Consider the following 15951-nt stretch of genomic DNA (forward strand, 5'->3'; position numbering starts at 1 on the left):
ACAGTGGTTACCTTAAAAATGTCAGTCACAGTGGTTACCTTATAAGTGTCAATCACAGTGGTTACCTTATAAATGACAGTCACAGTGGTTACCTTATAAGTGTCAGTCACAGTGATTACTTTATAAATGACAGTCACAGTGATTACCTTATAAATGGCAGTCACAGTGATTACCTTATAAATGACAGTCACAGTGGTTACCTTATAAATGACAATCACAGTGATTACCTTATAAATGACAGTCACAGTGGTTACCTTATAAATGACAGTCACAGTGGTTACTTTATAAATGACACTCACAGTGATTACCTTATAAATGACAATCACAGTGATTACCTTATAAATGACAATCACAGTGGTTACCTTATAAATAACAGTCACAGTGGTTACCTTATAAATGACAGTCACAGTAGTTACCTTATAAATGACAATCACAGTGATTACCTTATAAATGACAGTCATGCTGGTTACCTTATAAATGACAGTCACAGTGATTACCTAATAAATTACAATCACAGTGATTACCTTATAAATGACAGTCATGCTGGTTACCTTATAAATGACAGTCACAGTGGTTACCTTATAAATGACAGTCACAGAGATTACCTTATACATGACTGTCACAGTGGTTACTTTATAAATGACACTCACAGTGATTACCTTTATAAATGACAATCAGCATAAACCACTGTGAGAGAACAATAAGAACAAGAAAGATGCAAAATATTTAGTTTCCAGAATTATTGTCTATAGGTTGTTTGTTACATTAAAGTTGATTTAAAAAACAAAAAAGCAAACAAAAAATGCTTTGAGTGGATGTCACATGTCTCCTGTCTAGAGTGGAGCTCCGCTCTGCAGTTCTCGCTTGGTGAGTGAGTCAGGCTGTGTGTGTTGTGTGATAAAACGTTTTAGTCACTTTATAGTCTGCCTAAATAGTTTATAATTGTTATAAATGTTGTTCTTGTAGTGCTTGTTATTCATCTGCTTGTGCCAGACAATGGGATACTAAGTGCTGTTCAATTCTGTGCTAGTGAAGGGTTAATACACACTGCTGTTCTTAGTGCTAGTGAAGGGTTAATACACACTGTGCTGCTCACAGTGCTAGTCAAGGGTTAATACTCGCTGTGCTGTTACATGTGCTAGTGAAGGGTTAATACTCGCTGTGCTGCTCTCAGTGCTAGTGAAGGGTTAATACACAATATAGCTCTCTATGCTGGTTAATGGAATTAATACACACTGCATACCTCCCAGCTGTCCTGATTTTTGCGGGACAGTCCCAATTTTAGGGGTCTGTTCTGCTGTCCCGCATTGCCCCATGCATTAAAAAAAAATTCTATTGTGCCCATACTTAGAAGCAGCTGGCTTTTCTCTCCCAGGGTTAGATACCTGTTAGATTCACTGTGGAAAAGGAATGGTGTGTGGGTTAAGCAGGAGTAAGAAGGCTGTATACCCTCTGACTTCAGGTAATGGTGACCTCTAACCCCCTGGTAGTGATGACGTCTAACCCCTGGTGATAATACTAGCATGCCTTCAGTTTTATACGATGAGCAGTGCTAACACCAGGGTAACGAACAGTGTAACGAACAGTGGCAGCCGCAGACTGCGAGCTAATGTGCTTGCCAACCCCAGGACCCCATACAATGAAATACAGATACCCATATATGATGTAGTGTGTGTGTGTATCTGTATGTATAAGTGTATGCTATGTAGTGTGTGTGTATCTGCCTGTATAAGTGTATGTTATGTAGTGAGTCTATATGCGCATGTATAAGTGTATTCTATGTAGTGTGTGTGTGTATCTGCCTGTATAAGTGTATGCTATGTAGTGTGTGTGTATCTGCATGTATAAGTGTATGCTATGTAGTGTGTGTATCTGCCTGTATAAGTGTATGCTATGTAGTGTGTGTGTGTATCTGCCTGTGTAAGTGTATACTATGTAGTGTGTGTGTATCTGCATGTATAAGTGTATACTATGTAGTGTGTGTGTATCTGCATGTATAAGTGTATGCTATGTAGTGTGTGTGTATCTGCATGTATAAGTGTATGCTATGTAGTGTGTGTGTATCTGCATGTATAAGTGTATGCTATGTAGTGTATGTGTATCTGCCTGTATAAGTGTATGCTATGTAGTGTGTGTGTATCTGCCTGTATAAGTGTATGCTATGTAGTGTGTGTGTATCTGCATGTATAAGTGTATGCTATGTAGTGTGTGTGTATCTGCATGTATAAGTGTATGCTATGTAGTGTGTGTGTATCTGCATGCATAAGTGTATGCTATGTAGTGTGTGTGTATCTGCATGTGTCAGTGTAAGCTATGTAGTGTGTGTGTATCTGCCTGTATAAGTGTATGCTATGTTGTATGTGTATCTGCCTGTATAAGTGTATGCTGTGTGTGTATCTGCCTGTATAAGTGTATTGGAAAAGAAAAGAAGAAGGCGCCACAATAGTGCACAAACAATGATGTTAGGATAATCATGCACAAGACAAGTGCAAACTTACGATATCCAAGGCACTTGAAAAGTGCCACAGGTGCGGTCTGAACTCTTATAGCTGTTCAGCAAGCTATCCTGTCGCAATAGCTGCATTGCTTTTACCGCTGCTATCCTCCAAAGTGGCTTCCAGCAAGTGGTGAAAAAAGATGCATTCGTAACTGAGATGGTATTGCAGTTGCTCAGCAAAGTCAATACAGATAAAAAAAAGCTTGTGATGGCCAAATAGTAAAATCAACTGACATTTATTGTTGACAGAGTAACACAACGCGTTTCCCAGTCCATCGACCATTTCATCAGGTGTATATATATATATATATATATATATATATATATATATAACAGAAACATCACGGCTTATAAACAATATTTCAGCGGCTAATGTTGTACTTTATAAGAAACGGTATACTTTTATTCTATAACACATTGGAGTCTGACACGCTTCATATGGTATGAAATCTCAGTGATTGTTCAAGAATAACCGGGGGTCAACCACATCATGATAATGCATCTTTAAATTCTCTTTGTAATTTTAAATTTTAAATTTATTGGTTTTAAGCGTTATTTTTGTAATATGTTATGTTTTAATTTTGAATAAGTTTCCACTTCCTAGAAAATGATGTCATACAGACTAGGGGAGATGAAAGTGCTGTAAAAGTGCAGACTTTTTAGTCAAATCTCTTTTTGACTTTGTCACACAGCCATTAATGTCTAAACTGTTAGCAACAAAAGTGAGTACGCCCCTAAGTGGAAATGTCCAAATTGGGCCCAAAGTGTCAATATTTTGTGTGGCCACCATTATTTTCCAGCACTGCCTTATCCTTCTTGAGCATGGAGTTCACCAGAGCTTCACAGGTTGCCACTGGAGTCCTCTTCCACTCCCCCATGATGACATCACAGAGCTGGTGGATGTTAGAGACCTTGCGTTCCCCCACAGATGCTCAATAGGGTTTAGGTCTGGAGACATGCTTGTCCACTCCATCACCTTTACCGTCAGCTTCTTTAGCAAGGCAGCACTCATGCAGGTTCAGACCATGACACTCCCACCACCATGCTTGACTGTAGGCAAAACACACTTGTCTTTGTACTCCTCACCTGGTTGCTGCCACACACACTTGAGACCATCTGAACCAAATAAGTTTATCTTTATCTCATCAGACCACAGGCCATGGTTCCAGTAATCCATGTCCTTAGTCTGCTTGTCTTTAGCAAACGATTTGCGGGCTTTCTTGTGCATCATCTTTAGAAGAGGCTTTTTTTCTGGGATGACAGCCATATGCAGACCAATTTGATGCAGCGTGCAGCATACGGCCTGAGCACTGATCGGCTTACCCCCCATAACTTCAACCTCTGCAACACTTATATGTCTATTTCCCAAAGACAACCTCTGGATATGACGCTGAGCATGTGCACTCAACTTCTTTGGTCAACCATGGCAATGCCTGTTGTGAGTGGAACCTGTCCTGTGAAACCGCTGTATGGTCTTGCCCACTGTGCTGCAGCTCAGTTTCAGGGTCTTGGCAATCTTCTTATAGTCTAGGCCGTCTTTATGTAGAGCAACAATTCTTTTTTTCAGATCCTCAGCGAGTTGTTTGCCATGTTGAACTTCCAGTGACCTGTATGAGAGAGTGTGAGAGTGATAACACCAAATTTAATACACCTGCTCCCCATTCACCCCTGAGACCTTGTAACACTAACGAGTCATATGACACCGGGGAGGGAAAATGTCTAATTGTGCCCAATTTGGACATTTCCTATTAGGGGTGTACTCCCTTTTGTTGCCAATGGTTTAGACATTAATGGCTGTGTGGTGAGTTATTTTGAGGGGACTGCACATTTACACTGTTATACAGGCTGTACACTCACTACTTTACATTGTAGCAAAGTGTCATTTCTTCAGTGTTGTCACATGAAAATATATAATAAAATATTTACAAAAATGTGAGGGGTGTGCTAACTTTTGTGGGATACTGTGTGTGTATGTTTATATATATATATATATATATATATATATATATATATATATATATATATATATTTATATATATATATATATATATATATATATGATAATGCATGCTAGAAAGTTCAGAAAAAGAAACATTAGATAATACAGTCAGTGAACCAACAATAAAAGGGTCAAATTATTAGTACTGAAATGCTCAGCTTTGTATCTCACATGTATCTAATAACATTTTAATATTATACATCTGTTTGCAACTAAATTATGTTAAAATAATTCCCACAACAGAAAAATCTCGCACATTTAAATAGACAGTTTGTTTCCTCATTACTTATCCATATGATAATCACACCCTGAGGGGGAGGCAGGGACTCTGTATTCATGTGACACCAGAGGGGACAATAGACATCTATATGAGAACAGAAGTCCAGGTGTGACCTTCTCATTGTCTCCCAACTGACAAGTTGTACTCATGTGAGTCACAAAGAGAAAGGTGACACTCCCACATTAGTATAAATATCTGTGTAACACTCAGTGATATCACAGGAGGAACCAGAGAGACTTCATACTTACAGAGCTTCTGCTAAACGGTAATGTGCAAAACCTGACATAAATCTTTATTAACAGCCTCACACTGTTGTGTTTTATGTAATGATGAGAAAATATTGTTCTGTATTTTGTTATGATAAAGATTAAATATTTCACTTCATATAAGAAACTGAGTTTAAATAAAAAAAAAATCAACTTTACTTATTTAATTTGTTTTCTATATTTTTCATGCTGTTTTAATGAATTTAATATTAAGTTATTTCATTTAAAAAGCCCAATTTAATACATAATGATTTATAGCAGTTTGTAAAATGAATGTTTGTAGCAGAACCAAACAATATTTTGAAGCTTTAGGAGGTCTGTCCAATAATACATTTGTGGGGGTTGTTCCTGTTATTCAATGAGCAATAGATTCTTATGTATCGGCCAACTAGAATCCTGTATTTCCCTATAGGTTTATAATTAACTGTAGAGCCCAGATAAACCATTAGCATTTAATATTACCTAGCACTTCCCTCTCCCCATATAATTGTTGAAGCATCTTATTGATATGGAATGGAAATTAGGAGATAATATTATAATTTAACTTTTATTACAACACTTTAAAATATGTCACAGATCAACATTTAAAAACACAAACAGAACAAGGGCATTCACAAATAGTACTTGGGTATTCTGGGAATCAAATATTTCTCTTGCTATAAAGTAATAGAAAGTAAGGGCTTATAATTGAATAAGTTCGCTGAGATAAACAGGATAGATTGTTTAAATTCACCTTTTGTATCTTGTATAATCTATCCTGAATAATTAAACAGCTGAAGTGTGGTTCACTAGGTTATACTTAGCTGACAAAATAAAGACACCCTTAGTTAAGTCTATAATCAACTTTACTAGTAAAAAGTAATTAGTATTTGTGTGTTACTGAGTTGCAATATACTGTAGGATAGAATGATTTGCACTGTTGAAGTTATAAATCTTTTATCTTGCATAGTGTCCCTTTAATAGGTTTAACATTACAAAATATTCATCACATGTGTGTTGGTCAAAAGAAGTTTTGGTTGAGACTAAGTGTCTCTTTATTAAGATGAAATTATCATAGTTGTAAATACTGTAAGTGAATATATAGATGAATTAATATTCTAAATTTGTTACAATATTTTGCTATGTAACTAACCGCTAGATATTTACTGCAATATTTTAAATAAAGGGTTATTCAATTAAGCAGGTAACAATTTTATGTTATATGACGTTTCCTCTGTCTCAATATGCTTTATTCCCATGTATCTATACACCCCTGACTTGCTCTTATTGGATGATTGTTCCACCCTTTGTGTCACTTATAGTATCAATACTAGTGTTCATATATTTAGGATACTATTAATTCTATGAGGTTAATCCATAGGCTATTATTGTATAGCTTTCAAATTAAATAGTAATGTGACTTGGAGTTAACGTATATAATCAATTTAGAGAGCAACAACTTAAATATCGCTTTGTAGCTATCAGTACTGAGCCGTTTGCATTAGAATAGTACACAGTCAAAGCGGGTTTAGATTTAAGATATATAATAGTAAGGTTTTTAGCAGTTAGTTAAAGAACAGTTTAACAGTGGTCTATATATCTATTGCAACTTGTTTCTAGATCAAATTACAGGCGGTTTAGGAGAATTTGAATCTAGTCATTACGTGAATGCTTTCTAGGGCTGTATTCGTTCAGCGTGTCTCTAAACAACGTGATTGCTTATAGCTTGAGAATACCATTAGATATTAAAGTATAGGTAATTATTCAAAACCCAATGTGTACTACGTATTATAAAGTTATTAAGTAATTATTGTGTCCCATCTGTTTGCTAAAAATTTTTTAAATGTAAGGAGTTGAGAAAAGATCAACGACCCTCCCTTAACATGTTTCGCCGTTTTACATTACGGCTTTTTCAAAAGGTGACACGCCGGCGTCTGCGGGGGTATATTGCCTTAGCTCCACTCATACCTCAATCTGAGTCCAATCAAAACCATCCTAGGTTTGATTGGCATGGTGTTCATTAATGGACTTTATTATGAATCGGGGACCCATCTGAGATCATTATTTATTGACATTGAGTGATTTGTAACAATTTTGCAATTTTGCTGGACTTTGAATGAAGCAGAGATTATAGTTTTATTTTACATTAATTGTGTTTCATTTGTAATGACGATAATTACATCTTTGTGATTCTATATGTTTGGCAATATGATTACAGGATTTTACATTCATTTTTGTCATTGTTCTATTGCGTGCTTTGGTCGTAATTAATATACATCTATCCCACAAAGGTTTCTTTATCTATGTTCTTTATTTTTTTACCCTATTCGTGGATGATGTGATACTGACTTTGACGAAGCCCCTACTGTCACTGCCCCCCTTATACTCCACGTTACAGTGATTTGGTGCCTTATCAGGCTATAAAATAAATGACGATAAGTGCAAGGCAATAGGCATTCACATACCAAACACCAACAAAAAAATTTCTCGAGATCAACTTCTCTTTTAAATGGGCAAACAAGCACATTAAGTATCTAGGAATATACATTACAGCAGATGTCCATAATCTATATCAATATAATTACAAAACCCTAACGAATCATATAAAACAATGTATGACTAAATGGTCCTAATACAAAATCTTACTTCTGGGACAAATTGTGGTGACTAAAATGACGACCCTGCCTAGATTGCTCTATCTTTTAAGATTTCTGCCCATCTCAGTTCCACACAGACCTTAATAACCTACAAAGGGACATCCAGGCCTTCATTTAGAATAATAAAATAGCAAGGATCAATAAACAAATATTAACTAAACATAGATCAGGGGGTGGGTTGGGCCTACCACACCTTGTCTCATTTTATAATGCTGCCAGAATGGCCCTAACTGCCCTGTGGCATAATAGATAGGGCGACATCCAATGGATACAATTAGAAGCTGACATAATGGGAATAGAGGATATAGCCAAAATACTGTGGATGGCTAAGATAAATAGACCTCAGAAGGGGAGAAGTTACATAGCTATTGCACACTCCTTGTTCATGTGGGATAGAACCACCAAACTTTTTCCGTTACTAAATCCTAACTCGTCAGTCACCCCACTGATAGATTTAAACTCCTCCTTAGATAATATAGTACAAGGTAAATGGATAAACAGAAGCTTGTACGGGATAGCTGATACTCTTGTTAATGGTAAGTTCTTCACGATACAACATTACAATGAATTAGACCCAACCGATAGCAACACCTGGTTTCATTATTTCCAAATGAGATCTAGAGTAGCAGAGGTGCTGGGAAAAGCTCTCACACATAGCTCTACATCTTTTGAAATTCTCTGTCAAAACAAAGACCAGAGAGATCAATAGCCAAACTGTATCCCACATTTTAATGTCAGACTTCATCACTAAAACAGCATTTATGCACAAATGGGAAAAAGAACTAGGTAAAGAAAGGCCAGCCCGGGTATGGGTTGAAACATTATGAAGAGGTACCTCATTCACTATTACTTCCCCCACTACAGGAAAATTACATAAAGTCTGCGTTTAGATGGTATCTATACCCCACCAGATTAATCAAGACAGGAGGAAAGGATAATAATCTTTACTTTAGAGGTTGCGGGGAGGAGGGGACATACATGGTGGCACTGTAGTAAAATACAACCCTTCTGGAATGGCACAGCTAATTTATTAGGCAAAATTTTTGACAAAGAGATAGAATTACTCCCTGAGCACGCACTACTGCATTTTCCAGTTACAGGACTTACCTCTAACTAAAATAAGCTGATACCTATACTTTGCACAGCTACCAGAATGTGCCGCACCAAATACTGGAATACAGAACCCCCAGGAGTCTTCCTCATAGAGCGGGAAATAGAGCACTTCTATAAGATGTCTAGTCTAGCAGCTGACCTACTAGCGACTAAGGACCAATTCCACATCATATGGGAGTCATGGATTATGCACACATAAGCTAGAGGTAGACGCACTTAGAACTCACACTAACGGGTAATGTACTTAGCAATGTACGACTACACTTTAGCTGGTTATGAACAAATATCCAGAGAAATGTCATTTACATTTGCTGATTTTTACTTGTTGCCGGTCTTAAATGCTGTGACAAGTTTTAAACTGCAGTCTGTTGGAAACGGTTTTATTTACTATGTGAAATATTATTTTACTAAGAGAAAAATGTAAACTGCAAAATGTATGTTATACCGTGTGACAATAAAAGCAATTTCAGCAAAAAAATAACAAGAAACCCAAATGTTTCTCATCATTTAAATAGAACATATGATTTTCAACAACTTTCCAGCTGACTTCTATTATATTTTCTTCATTCTCTATATATCCTTTATTGAAGCAGCTGCAATGCACTACTGGGAGCTAGCTGAGTACATAAGGTGAGTCAATGACAAGAGGCATGTATGTGCCACTAATCAGCAGCTAGCGCACCATAGTGCATTATATGCTTTGTCATAAAAGGTCCCCAAGGGAATAAAGCAGATTTGGTAATAGAAGGAAATTAGAAAGTTGTTTAAATTTGAATCATGAAAGTTTAATTGTGACTTTGCTGTCCCTTTAATGTGTTTCTAATGACTTGTTTTACAGGTGTATAAAATAGTTTAAAGTGTATGGGAAATTTCTCCTTTAGCTTTATTTTTATGTAAAATAACTGCTGTTTGTAATTTATTTTCATTATTAAATTGTACACAGCCTTCTAAATGACCTGAGGCTCCGGCTCCTACTTAGCATATGCAGGAGATCACATTATATAAACATTTGAGTCTGTTATTGGCTGATAGCTGTCACATGGTACAGGAGTCTGTTATTGGCTGATAGCTGTCACATGGTACAGCTGCAGAACTACATTTATCAGAAAACAATCTATTGCTCTTTTTAAATTCATAGTAAGTTTTATTGCATTGTATTTTTATTATGCATTTGTGGTTTTGTAATTTTATATTTTATGGTCCTTTTAAATGGACTGAATTTGCCAAAATATCTCATTATATTATCACTCTATGTAAACAAAATAATCTTTCTTTTCTTAACTCTATCCAAGATAACAATTGAAATGAACATTTTAGTGCCTATCTCTCCCACACCCCTTTGCAGTGTGATTTAAGACAACTCAGTATTAACCAAGAGAAGTTAAAGGACTGGGGGTGGAGCAGATGACAGATACAAAATGTCTGACAGTGAGAATTAGTAGGAAGTACAATACCAATACTGCAGTATCCAATTTAACTTATATTTAAACAAATTATATTCAACATTTCTTTCAGGAGAAAATATTGTTTCAAATAAATGATAAAAACAAAGATTATAATATATTTGTAAAGTTATGATATGGCCCCACTTAAATAGATTTTCTACCATTATGTTGTATAGATCTGGAAAGATTCATATTTAAGGGGCAATTTTAACACTCACAGAGCTAACTGTACTAAATGCTTGTGCTGAATCAATAGCACATATGTAATAACCTAAATAGCTGATCTGTATCACATGAATTGTTATGTGTGCCTTTAATTATAAAGAATAAACCATTATTTATTATTATCTGTCTAAACCATTTAATATACTTTTTACAGACACGGCCAGAGCACTGAGAGATATCAGGTATTGATGTAACTGGAGTGAATAAGGGAACCTTCTTCCTGAGCACAAACATTGGAGCCTGTTATCAGCATGAACTCATGTGTTAGGTGAGTAAAATAGACATTATGCTGACTTTATTTACTGGGAAAATAGAATAGATCACTTATTAAACTAATATAAACTATTATATTTATATCTGCGTCTTTAAGAACATTTATGTCAGTGACATTATAAAGAAGGAGCAACCCCCATTGGGCTGAGGAGTAGGGTAAAAAATACTACTCCCCCTCTGTGCTTTTAGACAGATCATGTCTAACAACTGCCTAACCTCACCCCCTGACCTGGTTCATTACTCAGAACACCTGCAACTCCACATTCCCCTGCACTGATCTCGCTCATGGAACACCCACAACTGCCCCAGTGTTCCCCACCCCAGAACCACCACTGATTTGTGTGCTTAATTTTACAGTGAGTATTATTAAACTAATAAAGTTTTTGGCTGTTTATATAAATAGAACCACAGCTGAAAGCTAAAGATTATCATACGGTCACTGCTTCTTACCCTCTCAAAACATCTCACACTGATTATTAGTCTGTGATGATTAAGACTGGGTGAGCATGAGCCGTGCAGGGCTGTATGTGGATTTGCTTAAGCAATATTAAATGAGGATGGTGGATGCCACCTCTCTTGCCTTGAATACAGATGTACTTGTTCCCTGACTGAGAAAATTATTCACACGCACCTTGTTTGATGCGGCCCTATAACTTGTTTTCATCAGTAATCAGTAATTTAGTTTACTATGATGTAGTAATGTTTACATTCTATGTCATACTTTTTTAATTTGTGATTTACAGGTAAATACATTTAAAAATACAAAACGGAAGACATTTTTTTAGTATGATTTTTTTTTTAATTGAGATGGATTATATTAAAAAGATATATATTATATTATATATATTATAATATTCTTATTTTTCTTTATTCCATTTCTTTTTATGTAGACAAACACATGAATAGTTCATATCCATCCTTCACTATAGGAAGCATCAGAATGATACCGCAAACTACAAAAGTCCTAGACACCAATGACTATTTATAAACATTGGGGATATCACAGAAGATATTTAAAGAAGATTGTGAATTGGCACTTACTGAGTTTTCAAAACATATTAAAGAAGGAAGAAGTCTACAGTCTAGCCAACTGATTCATACAAAGGAGAAACCTTTCAAATCTACAAAATGTGAGAAAAGCTTTAAATGGAAGTCTCCTCTACTAGAACACCACAAAATTCACACAGGTGAGAAACCACACACATGTACTGAGTCCGGCAAATGTTTTACACAAATGGATCATCTGAAAACTCATAAAAGGAGTCACACAGGAGAAAAGCCTTTCACATGCACAGGGTGTGGGAAACGTTTTACACAAATAAATAGTCTGAAAACTCATGAAAGGAGTCACACAGTAGAAAATCCTTTCACATGTACAGAGTGTGGAAAACGTTTTACGCAAAAGTGTGTTCTGAAAAATCATGAAAGGATTCACACAGGGGAAAAACCATTCACATGTTTAGAGTGTGGAACAAGTATTGCACGAATGGATTATCTGAAAACTCATGAATCGAGTCACACAGGGGAAAAGCCTTTCACATGTACAGAGTGTGGAAAAAGTTTTACAAAAAAAAATAGTCTGAAAACTCATGAAAAGATTCACACAGGAGAAAAGCCTTTCACATGTACAGAGTGTGGAAAACGTTTTACACGAATGGATTATCTGAAAACTCATGAAAGGATTCACACAGGGGAAAAGCCTTTCACATGTACATAGTGTGGAAAATGTTTTATACAAAAGAGTAATCTGAAAACTCATGAAAGGATTCACACAGGGGAAAAGCCTTTTACATGTACAGAGTGTGGAAAAAGTTTTACAAAAAAAAATAGTCTGCAAACTCATGAAAAGATTCACACAGGAGAAAAGCCTTTCACATGTACAGAGTGTGGAAAATGTTTTACACAAGAGAGTAGTCTGAAAATTCATGAAAGGATTCACACAGGGGAAAAGCCTTTTACATGTACAGAGTGTGGAAAAAGTTTTACACATATGGATCATCTGAAAACTCATGAATGGAGTCACACAGGGGAAAAGCCTTTCACATGTACAGAGTGTGGAAAACGTTTTACACGAATATATCATGTGAAAACTCATGAAAGGATTCACACAGGAGAAAAGCTGTTCACATGTACAGAGTGTGGAAAAAGTTTTACACAAATGGATCATCTGAAAACTCATGAAAGGAGTCACACGGGGGAAAAGCCTTTCACATGTACAGAGTGTGGAAAAAGTTTTGCACACATAGGTAGTCTGAAAATTCATGAAAGGATTCACACAGGAGAAAAGCCTTTCACATGTACAAAGTGTGGAAAAAGTTTTACACAAATGGATCATCTGAAAACTCATGAAAGGAATCACACAGGGGAAAAGCCTTTCATATGTACAGAGTGTGGAAAAAGTTTTACACAAATAAGTAGTCTGAAAACTCATGAAAAGATTCACATAGGAGAAAAGCCTTTCACATGTACAGAGTGTGGAAAAAGTTTTACACAAATAAGGAGTCTGAAAACTCATGAAAGGAGTCACACGGGGAAAAGCCTTTCACATGTACAGAGTGTGGAAAAAGTTTTACACAAATAAGTAGTCTGAAAACTCATGAAAAGATTCACATAGGAGAAAAGCCTTTCACATGTACAGAGTGTGGAAAAAGTTTTAGACAAATGAGTGATATGAAAAATCATGAAAGGATTCACACAGTAGAAAATCTTTTCACATGTACAGAGTGTGGAAAAAGTTTTACACAAATGGATCATCTGAAAACTCATGAAAGGAGTCACACAGGGGAAAAGCCTTTCACATGTACAGAGTGTGGAAAAAGTTTTACACAAATAAGGAGTCTGAAAACTCATGAAAGGAGTCACACAGGGGAAAATCTTTTCACATGTACAGAGTGTGGAAAAAGTTTTACACAAATGGGTCACCTGAAAACTCATGAAAGGAGTCACACAGGGGAAAAGCCTTTCACATGTACAGAGTGTGGAAAAAGTTTTACACAAATAAGTAGTCTGAAAACTCATGAAAGGAGTCACACAGGGGAAAAGCCTTTCACATGTACAGAGTGTGGAAAAAGTTTTACACATACAAAAAGTCTGAAAACTCATGAAAGGATTCACAAGGGAAGAAACCTTTTACATGTTTATAAAGTGGAAAAAAGGTTTTTACTGAAATCAAGTATAAAAAACACCACATTTTTACACACAAATAAACTTTATATACACAGTGTACAAACCTTTTTAAAATTATCCTAAATAGGACAAACTCTCTAAATAGAAGCATCAAAAGAGATGATATTGTAAATAATACTTACTAAATCCCAGTTATAAAAGCCCCAGATTGGAAATGCTCTCCTGCTGTCCTTTGTTCCTCTATATATGTGCACCTCAGTTTCTCTCATATAAATGTGATAGAATACCAATATTTCACAGGAATATACAAATCTATCCTCATAGTGACCAGTTTATACAACAATTCACCACCAAATCACCCCCAGTGTTGTTTATTAATATGCCAGTGTTAGGAGTTGTACGTTTGATTTGCAAAGGGGAGAAAATAATTACATTTACAGAATAAAGGAGTCTTTATATGAATTGAGTGTTAGATAATTATATAAACAAGACCATCAGTCTCAAATGATTGACATCTGGGAGATATATTTAAGGAATTACTGAGGGGAAACTGATTTTATTTAATGAGACACAATATCAGTAACCGGTACATACGTGATCATAATCAGTTTAATTTAAATGGCTACTATAACCTACATGTATACTGGGTATGTAATATGTGTGTCATGTTCTGTAACTTGATATTATGTCTGTTAGATGTTTTCATGTTAGTTAGAAGCCACAAGAACTGATAATAGCACATACTGTATATATAAAGGGAACATATATCTGATAAATCCCTTTGTATCAAGAGCACAAGTGTTAGGTATATTTATGCCATGTGTGCATATATCATGTAATGCTGCTTTTTACTATATAATGATATACAATGTTTTTTTCATGCAAATAAAAAGTGATTGTAATCCAGACCAGTATTTTGTGTTTTTTTGTATTATTAAAAACAGAATACTTAGGAAAACATCATCAATGACAGAAGCCAAATCTGACAGTAAAAGTTAAACGCTGATAATTCAGATAGAGCAGCAATTTTACCCAACTTTCCTACTTACTTCTATTATCTAATTTACTTTGTTCTTTTGGTATCCTTTGTTATAGAGTAAACCTTGGAGTCTGATATTATATGAGCTTAGGGGCATGCACATGTATTTAGCAGTCTGTGCAGCAGTGTTTGTAACTATGTATAACTGCTATAATTGTTCTTGCAAACTCCTCTGCTGTCTGAAGATATGTGCACGCTCCTGAGTTCACCTAGGATTACTCTTTAACAAAGGATACTAAGAGAACTAAGCACAAATTATAATATAAGTAAATCGGAAATTTGTTTGAAATGTCATGTCAAAATAAAAAAGCCCCCCAAAATAATAAAATTCCCTACCCTATACTAAATTACAAATAGCCCTTAAAAGGGCCTTTTGCAGGGCATTGCCCCAAAGTAATCAGCTCTTTTACCAGCCCTTAAAAGGGCTTTTTGCAGGGCATTGCCCCAAAGTAATCAGCTCTTTTACCTGTAAAAAAAAATACAATACCCTCCAACATTAAAACCCACCCAATCCCTCCTTAAAAAAACCTAACACTAACCCCCTGAAGATCACCCTACCTTGAGCTGTCTTCACCCAGCTGGGCTGAAGTCTTCATCGAATCCGGCAAGAAGAGGTCCTCCAGAGGGTCTGAAGTCTTCATCCTATCCGGGCAGAAGAGGACATCCAGATGACCTAATTTAAAGGAACCGTCATTCATCGTCTAGTCGTCGGTCAAGGAGGATGTTTCGCGTCGGAGGTCTTCAAGATGGTGTCGCTCTGCTCCAGAAGGATGAAGAAAGAAGATGCCGCTTGGATGAAGACTTCTTCCGGTCTGGATGTCCTCTTCTGACCCTCATAGGATGAAGACTTCGGACCCTCTGGAGGACCTCTTCTTGCCGGATTGGATGAAGACTTCGGCCCGGCTGGGTGAAGACAGCTCAAGGTAGGGTGATCTTCAGGGGGTTAGTGTTAGTTTTTTTTTTCCAGAAATTGCTTTTATTATCATATGTAACATATAACATATTGTGCTTGCATATTTTGCACATCATAACAGAAAGATAAATTATACAAT

The 15951-nt window shown here is 36.1% G+C and overlaps 1 pseudogene; it reads left to right on the forward strand.

Annotated features, from left to right (window-relative positions):
• Window positions 1-15951, forward strand: part of LOC128661292 (zinc finger protein 850-like) — a 65768-nt pseudogene that overhangs the window by 29520 nt on the left and 20297 nt on the right.

The sequence above is a fragment of the Bombina bombina genome, chromosome 5, assembly GCF_027579735.1.
Source record: "Bombina bombina isolate aBomBom1 chromosome 5, aBomBom1.pri, whole genome shotgun sequence".
Classification (NCBI taxonomy): Eukaryota; Metazoa; Chordata; class Amphibia; order Anura; family Bombinatoridae; genus Bombina; species Bombina bombina.